General features: G+C 44.3%; 1 long non-coding RNA gene across 1 annotated transcript in view; it reads left to right on the top strand.

Annotated features, from left to right (window-relative positions):
• LOC126985131 (uncharacterized) overlaps positions 1–10,447 on the top strand; it is a 33,227-nt gene extending 22,780 nt beyond the window's left edge. The window contains exons 2-4 of the long non-coding RNA XR_007738331.1: positions 3,926–4,001; positions 6,130–6,205; positions 10,333–10,447. This is a non-coding gene — a long non-coding RNA (uncharacterized LOC126985131). The remainder of the gene's footprint in view (positions 1–3,925; positions 4,002–6,129; positions 6,206–10,332) is intronic.
• The last annotated feature ends 2,104 nt before the right edge of the window (positions 10,448–12,551 follow it).

Genomic DNA, 12,551 nt, shown 5'->3' with positions numbered 1-12,551 from the left:
TTACACTTAATTATGGAGATTCTTGAGAGAGAGAGAGAGAGAGAGAGAGAGAGAGAGAGAGAGAGAGAGAGAGAGAGAGAGAGAGAGAGAGAGAGAGAGAGAGAGAGGTGGAGGGGGCTAGAAGGAGGGGGCGTTAATGAAATGGGAGAAAAAAATAGTTAAGTAAGACGAAATTCAAGTCATGTAAAGAATTTTTGTCCCTATTAACATTCGTGTGTGTGTGTGTGTGTGTGTGTGTGTGTGTGTGTGTGTGTGTTGTACGAAATTCTCATTAAAACATCACATTATTTTCCGCATTAAGCTTTTAACAGTTCGTCTCCTAAAACCTAAATGCTTGGATGCCTTTTAATCTTAACTTTCTTTGACTGTAGCAATCGAAAAAGTTGTACGAAAAAGGAAACAAGAGGAAACGTTTTTATCAAGAGATTATAGGAGTGAAATAGAAGTGAGGAGAGAGGGAGAGAGAAAGAGAAAATGATGAAGGAAGGGAGTGTATGTATGTGAGTAGGGATAATGAGGAGGAGGAGGAGGGGGAGGAAGAGGAGGAGGAATGACACGGTGACGAAGAGGAGCGACAAAAACATCACCGCTTCTCTTCTCAGCCGGGCAATAAATCAAGGAAAGAAGAGGAGAAAAAGAAGAGAAGAAGAGAAGCTCCTCATAATATGGTAATTGCTCTCTCTCTCTCTCTCTCTCTCTCTCTCTCTCTCTCATAAATCCCACCCTCCCGCCGTTCCTTGGATGGAGAACTTGAAAAATATATCATTGGGTAAGATTTACACGTGGTAGAGAGAGAGAGAGAGAGAGAGAGGGGGGGGGGGAGGAAGGGAGGATGTGAGGAGAGGAAAAGAGAGGAAAGTAGCGATGGTGAGAATGAAAGGAGAAAAAGAGAGAGAAAGCTGATGAAAAGAGCGAAAAGGAAATATGAGAACGGAAAGGAAGAGTAAGACGAGAGAAGTTTGAAGGAGACTGAAAGAAGAAAGAATTACGGATGAATAAAGGAGGAGCAGGAGGAGGAGGAGGAGGAGGATAAAAGAAAGGAAAAAATAAAGGAAAAAGTGCTTGTTTCCGGTTACACGCATACGAAAAAAATGTATATATCGTCTTAATCCCTCACTTTTCTTTCCTTAATCTTCCCTTTTTTCTTTCCCTTTTATATATTCACCTTCCCTTCCTTGATTCTCGCCATACCCGTTTTATTCCTCATTGGCAGAAGGGAGAAATGCAGTTATGGTTTTAGAAATGCGAGTAGGCAATATAAACGCAATGTCGAAAGAAGCTGAATAAAGAATCGTAGCCAGTTATGCGTTATGAAAGTACGAATGTGTTGAGTTGGATATTAAAAGTGCAGCGGTGATTGAAGCCGCTCCGATGACGCAAGAACAGCATATGAAACAATAACAATATAATAACTTCCCGTCCGTCGTCCATGCTCAACTGTGTGTGTGTGTGTGTGTGTGTGTGTGTGTGTGTGTGACTCAATAAAAACATGTCATATGCTCTCTCTCTCTCTCTCTCTCTCTCTCTCTCTCTCTCTCTCTCTCTCTCTCTCTCTCTCTCTCTCTCTCTCTCTCTCTCTCTCTCTCTCTCTCTCTCTCTCTCTCTCTCTCTCTCTCTCTCTCACACACACACACACACACACACACACACACACACACACACACCACCCCCAACACACACACACACACACACACACACACACACACACCTGTCCTCCCCCTCCCTCCCCCCAACGCACACGGAAAGCCAATACAAGGTCGGAGTGAGGAGGACCCGGCTAATATTATAATTGGTGAGTGGAGTCAATTTGGAAGGCTGGTGACATGTTTACTTTAGGGAATCTGACACTCCAGTCCAATATAACCATCAGCAGCCGCCAGCCAGAGAGAAATTTACATACGTTCGCTGGTGCTCGTGTTGGTAGTGGAGGTGGTGGTGGTGGTGGTGCAGGTGGTAGTGGTGGTGGTGGTTGCGATTCGTAATGGGAGGGAACTGTTTGGAAGGGAGAGGAAGAGAGGGAGATAGAAAGAGAGCGAAGGGAAAAAAATGTATAGAAAAGTAGGAGGAAAGAATAGGAAAACAGATAGAGATTAAGGGGAGAAGGGAAAGATTGGAGTAGGAAATAGAGGATAGAATGATAGGAGTGGAAGAAGAGGAAAGATTAGAGAGATAAACGGAGAGGAAAACAAGATAAAGAGAACAGGGAGAGGATGATAGTTTTAAAGAGAAAGAATGAAGGAAACAAGATATAGATACAGAGACAGAGATAAGTCAAAAACATAAATAAAAATGGAAAGAATAGAAGTTGTTATTTTTTCATGAACTTATTTTTTATTCAGTGTTCCTTTTTCGTCACTATTTCATTACTTTTTCCATGTTTTTATTTGCCTGTTTTCTCTCTCTCTCTCTCTCTCTCTCTCTCTCTCTCTCTCTCTCTCTCTCTCTCTCTCTCTCTCTCTCTCTCTCTCGTATTGCCGGTAGCGCTGTTGACTGTTTTATTGGGTTTGGGAAGTGAGTGTGTGTGTGTGTGTGTGTGTGTGTGTGTGAGTGTGTGTGTGTGTGTTGCCGGCGTCGGGTGGGTGGGTGCGAGTATGTCTATCAGTCTGAATTATCTGTCTGTCTATCGGCGTGTCTGTCCGTGTCTGTCTCTGTCCGTGTCCGTCTGCCTGTCTGTCCGTGCCGAGTGAAGCGCGTTAAGTCTTGTTTGATAGTCGGGACGCGAGATAAATCGTGTTAATCAAGTGTATTCCATTATGTGTTGAGCGAAAGTTGGATTCATTTACATTTTTACCTCGATCTGTCATTTTTGTTGAATTGATCGGCATTGTTATTATTATCATTTTTGTTTTTATCAGTATTGCGTTTGATGGCTTCGTTGTTATTCTTATCATTATCATCGTCACCATAATCATCATCATCACTATCATTATTCCTTTTATTCATTTTCTTCGCCTTTTTCTTTGTGTTTTTCTTTTGTTTCCCCTTTTTCTCCTTTTTCTTTATCTTCATATTCTATTTCTCCTTCTCGCTCTTCTCTTTCTTCCTCTTCCTCTTTTTCTTTTTCTTCTCCTTCTTCTTCTTCTTCTTCTTCTTATTATTATTATTATTATTATTATTATTATTATTATTATTATTATTATTATTATTATTATTATTATTATTATTATTATTATTATTATTATTATTATTATTATTATTATTATTATTACAGTGATGAAGATGTTTCTCTTATTAATCTAGCTGAAGTTATTTAGGTTCGGAAGTAATTAATTGTGATGTAAATGATTTGCGATCAATTAACGATTACGTTATTAATTGCATCGGCAAATAATTGGCTTTTTGGCGTTACAACATGTGCCGGGACAGGACATATTAGTTTCATGGCTACTCGTCTTTGTTAGGTATATTAATGTTGTAAAACGTAATTAACGGACTACCTTTTTATCTTTGAACTTATTGCTTATTAGATATTCATCGGAACCATTGTGCTTTTCTTTTGCGGTAGAGGAGACGGTTCGAAGGTACAACCAGCATAACGTTCGTGTTTAATATCCAATCACAAAGCAGTAAAGAGAGTGCCAAACCAAGAGACTGAAATCGTATGAAAATTATTAACTTCATGCAACGTATCGACAAATGAGAAACATAAGTAGGACTGCATTTTCTATATAACAACAGCAACATTTCTTTCAGCATATTCTCAATACACATGAGCGTCAATAATACACTGCAACCACTATACACCTACAAAAAAAAGTCAACCAACGCAACTTTTTAACACTCATAAAAAAAAATATATGGATCCGGGAATCAAGAAATCAGAGTAATAGAAATAAAAACAAACTTCCTTCCTCAGCCGTTCACGCCCAGTATCCCGAAGCGTCAGGTGCAGTTCTTAATTGTTTCCTTGCCTTCTCCTCCCCAGGTGGTGTCGCGGCGCAGACAGGTGCGAAGGGAGAGAGGGAGTCTTCATCAACACACCTGCAAGCCATGTCCGACAGGTGTGTGTGTGTGTCTGTGTGTGTGTGTGTGTGTGTGTGTGTGTGTGTGTGTGTGTGTGTGTGTGTGTGTGTGTGTAAGGCCAGTCTATCTCCGTATATTTTTGGATATTCTATTAAACGGTCAAGGAATATATACAGAGATGGAGAGAGAGAGAGAGAAAAAGGTATATAGATAGATAGATAGATAGATAGAGCGATAATTAGACAAACAGAATGACACAGACAGGTACGCAGGCAGACACATAGACAGGCAGACAGACAGAACCAGAGACAGACAGACAGAGGACTAGGTAAAAGAGGAATGAGGGGAGAGGAGGTGAGAAGATCTAAGCACACTCTCCTCTTCCTCTCCTCCTCTCTCTCCCTCATTCTCTCCCTCCCTCTCCCTTCCTCTCCGGCCGTCAATTAATGGCTTAAGTCACAAAAAGTCGACGTTTAAACGCTAAGCTGTCGCTGTCGGGATGAGAGGCTGTTTGCAAGACATCACGACCCTCCCTCACGTCACTCAGAGGAGGGGGAGGAGGAGGAGGAGGAGGAGAGGGGAGACGTGAGGACTAATGGGAGAGGAAGTATGTGTGAGTGTGAGATGAGAGAGAGAGAGAGAGAGAGAGAGAGAGAGAGAGAGAGAGAGAGAGAGAGAGATGGTTACGACACAGAACATGAAAAGCACAGACAGACAGAGACCCAGTTACCCTTCGAGACAGGCAGACAGACAGACAGGCAAGCAAACGAACAGACAGGTAAACAAACAAAGAAAAAGACGCAAAATATAATGTAGCAAGAAAATAGTTTGGAAGTAAATTAATAAATAAATGAATAGAATAAAAACAAAACCTCGATCTAGTTCTGCTTTTAGTTTCCTCTGTAAAATTTTCTCCCCTTCCTCTAACTCTTCCTCCTCCTCCTCCTCTAACTCTTCCTCCTCCTCCTCCTCCTCCTCTAACTCTTCATCCTCCCTTTTGGCGCCGTCTCCCCTCCTCTTACATTATATTTCCACCGCTACTACAAACACCACTTCCTCCTCCTCCTCCTCCTCCTCCTCCTCCTCCCACCCCCCTGCTCCCCGCCGCGTTACCGTCCCATAAAGTAAACCTTTAAGGGGGGTTTTCCTGGAGTTTCCGAGTCTTATTATAATGAGCCGAGAACATGGAAGGAAGCCCGAGTTTTTGTCTTGGCGGGCTCCATTTTGTCTCGGAGGGGAAACGAGTGGCGAGGAATTTTCCATAACTGTGTCTGTTTTAAGAAGGTTGTTTATGCAAGTGTGTGGGTGTTTGTGCGTTTGTGTGCGCGTTTGTTTATTTTTGCGTGTTTGTGTGTGGGGCGTAGGTGTGTGTGTGTGTGTGTGTGTGTGGATGTGTGTGTGTGAGTGTGTGTGTATCTTTAGTATCTTTATTTTCACTCATTTGATAATATTCTTGTTTCTGTGTTTATTGTCTCGTCAAGTTTATTCTTAACTCTTGAGAAAAATATCTGATAATTTGTCTGCTTTTATTTTCAGTCCTAACTCTCCTCTCCTCAACCTCCCTTTTATATTTACAAATGTTGCATAAATTTCGTCTATTCTGTGCTACCTCGCGTCTTGCCTGTGTCTTTTCTTTCATCTGTGTTTGTCGATCTTTCTCGGGGTTTATTTTTTTTTCTGTAAGATTTAATTGACTTTTGCTGTCTCACTTATGAAAGAAATACTACATTGTTTTGCTCAGTATTTTCTTATGCTTGTGTTTTCTTCTCACTTCATCAACATTTATCATCTTTATCCATTTACCCATAATCACACCCATCCATTCTCCCTTCCACACCCATTTGTATACCTATCAAACTATTCTTATCCCTCTACATAGCCATCCATACCCCCTCCACACCCATCCTTCCTCTCCATACACCCATCGATACACATATACCACACTCCCTTTTTCCCCCATCCATGCACCAAACTACACCCTCTCCACAGCTATCCTTCCCCTCCATTCACCCATCCATACACCCTTACAACACTCCTCTATCCTCCCTCCATGCAGCCATTTACACCCCCTCCACATCTGTCCTTGCTCATACCTGTTCATCACCAAATCCTTCACGCATCTCCATACGTCTGCGCGCCCCCTCACTCCTTACCCAATGTTTGCAGGGGCCGCGGCGCAGAATTTGTTCGCCGAAGATAGAGATATTATCGCTCCGTGGATGCCGGGCGCCGATTCCTCAAAGTAAGTTATGGCTCTTGTTAAAATTCCCCTTCGTCTCTTCACGTGCATTCCAACCCCTTCTTGAACCTCCCTACACCTCTAAATCCTCCCTCGTTGCTGCCGCTTTTCCCTTACCTGTTTGTGCTGTAATGGTGCTGTGAAGGTTCGTATGGGTGTGGGTGCTTGTAGGGGGTGTAAGGGATGGGGTGCTTAGTCAGGTCATTGTAGTGAGGGAAGTCGAAGTCACGGCCAGGTGTGCAGGATCGGGACGCAGCCTGCCACATGTTCCTTTGCTAATTGGCCGGCCCACCCCGAGGACGCGTCACCTCATGGTCCCGACTTGGGCTTCACAGTGTCAATTTTAACCCGAGCTATCCTCAGCCTCCCTCCCCCCCCCTTCCCCTAGTCCCCTCCCAGTGTGTAGGCTGACTGACTGACTGACTGTATGGCTTCATGTCTGGCTGGTTAGCTTGCTCCTTGGTTACCTGGCTTGATTAGTTGAGTAATGATTAGTTGAGTAATGTATGGCTGGCTAGTTAGGTGTCTGATTGTCTCACCGGCTAGTTAGCTTACCTGACTGGCTGACTAGTTGACTGACTGACTGTCTGATTGTCTTACTGGTTGACTGACTATCTGACTGACTGGCTGAGTGTTTGGTTGCCTGGTTGACTGATTATCCGACTGACTGGCTGAGTGGGTGAGTGAGGTGACTGACTGGGTGACTGGGTGACTGGCTGGCTGCTTATCTGACTATCTCGGTTACTGGCTGACTGGTTAAGTGGCTGGCTAGTTGGCTGGTTATCTGACTGACTTGCTGATTGACTGGCTAGACACAGTTTTAGATCCACGTTAAATTTTATTGCTTTAAGTTTACAAATGTGAACCAAGAAAGAGCAAAGTAATGTTTCCCGTTACAACCTACGCCACTGAATTAAATTATAAGTGTGTGTGTGTGTGTGTGTGTGTGTGTGTGTGTGTGTGTGTGTGTGTGTGTGTGTGAGACCGTGCCAAGGTGTACCATCATGAGCACTTGTTCTGGCAATTAAATTAGTTTGTCTTGTATACGAGTTCATCTCTCTCTCTCTCTCTCTCTCTCTCTCTCTCTCTCTCTCTCTCTCTCTCTCTCTCTCTCTCTCTCTCTCTCTCATTATATAGTGTGAGAGAGAGAGAGAGAGAGAGACAGAGACAGAGAGAGAGAGAGATTATCCGTCTCCTCACGGTTTCAATCTTCTTCCCATGTTAGATCGACGACAGAAGGGAAGGAAAGGAAGGGCAGGGAGGAAAGGAAAGGAAGGGAGGGAATGTAGGCAAAAGAAGGAGGAAAGGGAGAAAGAAGGGAGCATGGGAGGCCAGGAAAGAAGGGAGGGATGTAGGAAAAAGGAAAATAGAAAAGGAGAGGATTTGGGAACAAAGATACGCAAATAGAGAAAAGGAAGGGGAAGAAGGGGAGTGGGGATAGAAGGGGAGAGAGGAGAGAAGGGTAGGAAGGAGGGAAGGGTCGTAGAAGGAGATAGAGAGGAGGGGGGAGGGGGGTTTGAAGGTCCGAGGCAAGAGGTCACGACAGGAATTTGGGATTGTTCGAAGTCTCAAGCGAATCCTTTTGTCGAAGTCCCGCGATGGAGGGATGGCTCGGTCTTTCCATTTTCCAGGCAATGATTTCAGGAATTTACTCTTCAGTCGTCGATTCTTTGTATTGGAGGCAAATTTCTCTCTTTGCGTCTTTTTTGGGGTGGAATTCTTTTTTATTTGTCCGGGGGAACTCGTGAATTTTCTATTTTCGTTTTTTGGGGAGCATTCTCTTCAAGTTCGTGGTTTCATGTGTTGGTAATTATTTGTGGATTGTTTATGCATTTTTTTTTAATATTTATTTTTGTTGTATTTTGGATTTTCTTTTTCCAATTTGGGATTTTTTACTATTACATCTTTTTTTGTGTTTTCTATATTTTTTAAAGCTCATGAGCTCACGTGTTGCTAATATCTGGTCGTATCCTATGAAGTTTTTTTCATGATTCCTATTTTCTGTTCCTTACTTGACAGTCTTTCCCTTTCTTCCCACTTTCTTAATTCCTTTTTTTTATTTTATTTGACGTCATATTAACGTCTCCACATTTCCTTCTGCTACACCTTGATCTATTATTTTTTTTTCACTTTCCGTCCTTCTTGACTTGTTTAATTATTTTCAACATCTTCCCTGCATTCACAACCTACTCTTACCCTTCACACTTCACAGCCACTTCATTGCACTCAAGCTCTAATTTTGTAATCAATTTTGCTTTATATTGATTATTATTTATTCTCTTTCCTGTCCTTATTAACTTGTATCTATTTTCAACACCTTTCCTGCACTCACAGCCTTGTCTTGCCTAGGGTATACAACACTCTTCCTTGCACTCACTCTCCGTCTCTTCCTCTCCCTCACACACTCATTCCTCTGTTCCCCCTCCCATGCACTTTAGCTTCCTCTCCTCCTCTTCTGTATCACATCCCTTTACTTGTCCCCTCCCACACAGTAACCACCCACACACACACATGCCCAACACCACCGCCACCCACCTTGCCCCTCTCATCCACTGCCCGCCCCCTTCCACCCCACTCCTTCACCATAATTGACGGATGCCTCACCCACCCACTCCCCCACTCACACAAGGGAACCAGCTGTTGGGGATTACTACCTCCCCCCACTTCCCCCCTCCTCTCCTCCTGGCTCTTCCTCCTCTCCCTCTTCTCCTAGTTCTCCCATCTACTCTTCGTCTTCCTTTCCTCTCCTTTCTCTCCATATTCCTCTTTTCTAGCCTCTTATTCCACTGCCTACTACTACTACTACTACTACTACTACTACTACTACTACTGCTGCTGCTGCTGCTACTACTACTACTACTACTACTACTACTACTACCATGCGCCAAACTCTTCCTTCTCCCCTTCTCTCCTATCTCTCCCTCCTCCTATTCTTCGCCTCCCTTTCCTCTCTCACCTTCTTCCTCTTTTCTCACCTCCTATTCAACTACTACTACTACTACTACTACTACTACTACTACTACTACTACTCTTAAGCCCACTGTTCCGTAAGAGCAAATACCCTTCTAATGGCGTTCATATGTAAAGCTTATGAATAATCGCTGGTCGACCCCGGCCCGGAACACACCTACGGAGAGCACGTTAATGACTGTTACGTAGAACCGCGGCGATAAAACGTAAAAAGATTATAGGGACTGGCGGCCGTACTGCTTCATAGGTTATCGTACTAGTGATGAAATATACGATAACTTATATTATTATTGCCGTTATAGTACTGTGACTTCTATTACTACTACTACTTCTACTACTACTACTACTACTACTACTACTGCTGCTGCATTGCAAGGTGTGTGTGTGTGTGTGTGTGTGTGTGTGTGTGTGTGTGTGTGTGTCCTTTTCCTTCTGTTTGATCTTCACTTTTGTCTTCCTCTTTATCTTTTTGTTCCTCTGTTCCTCATATTTTTCTTATTCCATTTTCGTCTTTTTTGTCCCATTTTTATCCTCTTGCATTCCCTCTACATTCATTTCCTCAGCATCTACTCCTTTTTTTTCTTTGCCTCATTTATCACTCCTATTTCTCTAAGGTTCCTCATCCGCATAACTCTTCATATTTGTCTTCATTACGTTCTGTTTCTGTTGCCAAGGCCGTTTTTCCTTCATTCACGGCGGCTGATAATTGATGTTCCTACCTCTATTCTCATCTATCTTTCCTTTCATTCCATTCTCCTCGATAATCTTCTTACATTCCTTCCGCGTCGCCTTTCGTCCTCTTCCTGTCTGCCTTCATCTGTCTTTTACTTCGTCCGGTTGCCTTCTCATTTCCCTTTCTGTCCGTTCCTCCTGTCTTCCGCCGCCTCTGTCCGTGATCCTGTTCCTCCTGTCTTCCGCCTATGTCCGTGATCCTGTACTTACACCCATGTCCTTGCCCACCCGTTGACCATTTACCCACCTACCTAAGCACTCACCCACACCTAAACACCCACTCACATGTTCAGTTATTTTACTATCATTTCGTCCTCCTCCTTCATGGTCTAGTATAAGCATGAATCGTCATCCTTCTTTTCCCGTCTCCTCTCTCTCTCTTCCTCTTCTCTCGCTCCCATTCTCTTACTCAGTATTTTTTTTTACAGCAAAGGAGACAGCACAAGGGCACAAAAAAGGAAACAACAATAAAATAAAAGCCCGCTACTCGCGTAAAGAATCCGAAGTGTATAGTGAGAGGAAAAGAAATATCATGAGCTTGAATTGTCTTATTCCTTTCTCCGTCTTGCTCCTTTTTCCGTCTTCATTTCTCCGTCGTCTTCCTCCTCCTTCCTTTTTTTTCACACTCCCATTCACTCACCCAATATATTCAGTGTTTAGTAACAGAGAAAGTCTTGTCCTAGCTTTCCCCATTTAAAACCAGTATGCTATCGTCCTTTCCATTATAGCCGTGTAATGTATGAGTTCTTTTCCTTCTTTTCCCTCTTCTTTTCTTCCTCCTCTTCCTTCCTCTTCGTCTCTAAAACATTACCATCGCCCTCCTTCAGTACCATCTTCTCGCCCTTTTCAATATAACCGTGTAATGTATGAGTTCTCTTCCTTCATTTCCCTCTTCTTTTCTTTCCCTCTCTTCTTTCCCTTCTCTTCTTCCTTCCTCTTCCTCTCTATAACATCACCTTCATCCCCCCTTCAGTAACATCTTCTCGCCCTTTTCACCATAACCGTGTAATGTATGAGTTCTCTTCCTTCATTTCCTTCTTCTTTTCTTTCCCTTCTCTTCTTCCTTCCTCTTCCTCTCTATAACATCACCTTCATCCCCCCTTAAGTAGCATCTTCTCGCCCTTTTCAATATAACCGTGTAATGTATGAATTCTCCTCCGTCTTTCCTTTGTCCCCTTCTCTCCTCTTCTTCCTTCCTCTTCCTCTCTAAAACATCACCCTCTCTCTCCTTCAGTAGCTTATTCTCGCCCTTTTCAATATAAGTGTAATGTATGAATTCTCCTCCGTCTTTTCCCTCTCCCCTTTCTCTCTCCCTTCTCTCCCGCCCTCCTCCTCCTCCTACTCCTCCTCTTCTCCTCCCCACATCCCCGGCAGCATATCCAGTCTATAGTGACAGGGGAGAAAACACGCCTCTCTTCCTCCCTCACCAGCATACCGGCGCCCTTTTCACCATAGCCGTGTAATATATGCCTCCTCTCCCTTCTTTCCCGGCTCCTCTTCCTTCCTCCTCTTCCTCCCTCCTCTTCCTCCTCCCCGCCACGCCCCCAGCAGCTCATGCGGGTGTTATCCTCAGCCTCTCATAAAGACTGACGCGATTAATTAGAGAAAATAAACGTGGGCTGAGAGCTGGCACACGGTGGGACGAGATTTATCCCGACCCGTGTGACAGCTGAAGCCTCGACCTCCCATCTTGTTACAGCCTCCGTCCGCCCCGCATCGTTCACCGCGCCCTAACTCTTCGCTCAGCCTCGTCCGTCTTTCTCCCTGCCCTGCCCTGCCCTAAGCCCTCCCGCCGCACGCACTTTCCCGGGGTCCTGAGAGCATGGCAGTGGTCGTCCTGTGTTGTGTGTCTTCCCGCCCTCTCGTCTGTCTTCCGTTCCCGCCCTGTCCAGTGGAGTTCCTCAGCCTTTTCTTCGGGGCCTGAGAGCGTGGTCATTGTGCCTTGTGTGTTGTCCTTCGGCACGCCACAACTCCACCGCGAGAACCACACGGTGACACAAGCCCCGCGAGGTTACTTACACCGATGGATTACCTTGGGGGGACTGACAGGGAGGGAAGGGGAGAAGGAGGCGAAGAAGGCGATGGCTAGCAACGGTGTCTCTCAGTGTTTAGGGATTAAGAACAGGAGTCGGGGTTGCAGGAAGAGAAAGATTGTCCTGTAAGTCCTTTTTCTTCCCCTCCGCGAAGGATACGGACGAGGAGGAGTGAGAGACGGAAGGGACAGGCCGTAGGGAAGGAGGGAGGAGGCGCTTTTAACACAATCCAATAAAGAGGAAAGTTTTGGGGCATGTATGGGAGGCGGGAATGGAAGGGAGGCGAGATGGACTGCCGGGAGGAAGGGATCAGTTACTTTGCTTCCTTTTTCTGTTGGTTTTAGGAAGAAAAAAGAAAAAGTAGTTGGAGAAGTAAGGAGGAGGAGAAGGAGGAGGTCGACGTGGGTGTGAATGAGCGGAGGAAAGCCGTGAGGAAAGTGATAACGAGTGTAAAAGCAATAAAAAAGACATAAAAGACAAGGAATAAGAGAAATTAAGGAACAAGGGAAAGGAGGAGAAAAGGCAGGAGGAAAGAGGAAAGAAAGAAAAGCGAAAAAGAGAGCAGAAAGACAGTGAAAAAGCATAAAAGCAAGGAAAGAGGAAAGAAAATAAAA

This window comes from Eriocheir sinensis, chromosome 5, assembly GCF_024679095.1.
Source record: "Eriocheir sinensis breed Jianghai 21 chromosome 5, ASM2467909v1, whole genome shotgun sequence".
In the NCBI taxonomy this organism is placed as follows: domain Eukaryota; kingdom Metazoa; phylum Arthropoda; class Malacostraca; order Decapoda; family Varunidae; genus Eriocheir; species Eriocheir sinensis.
Note: the sequence above shows the minus strand (reverse complement) of the source record. Positions and strands in the feature narration are given on the sequence as shown.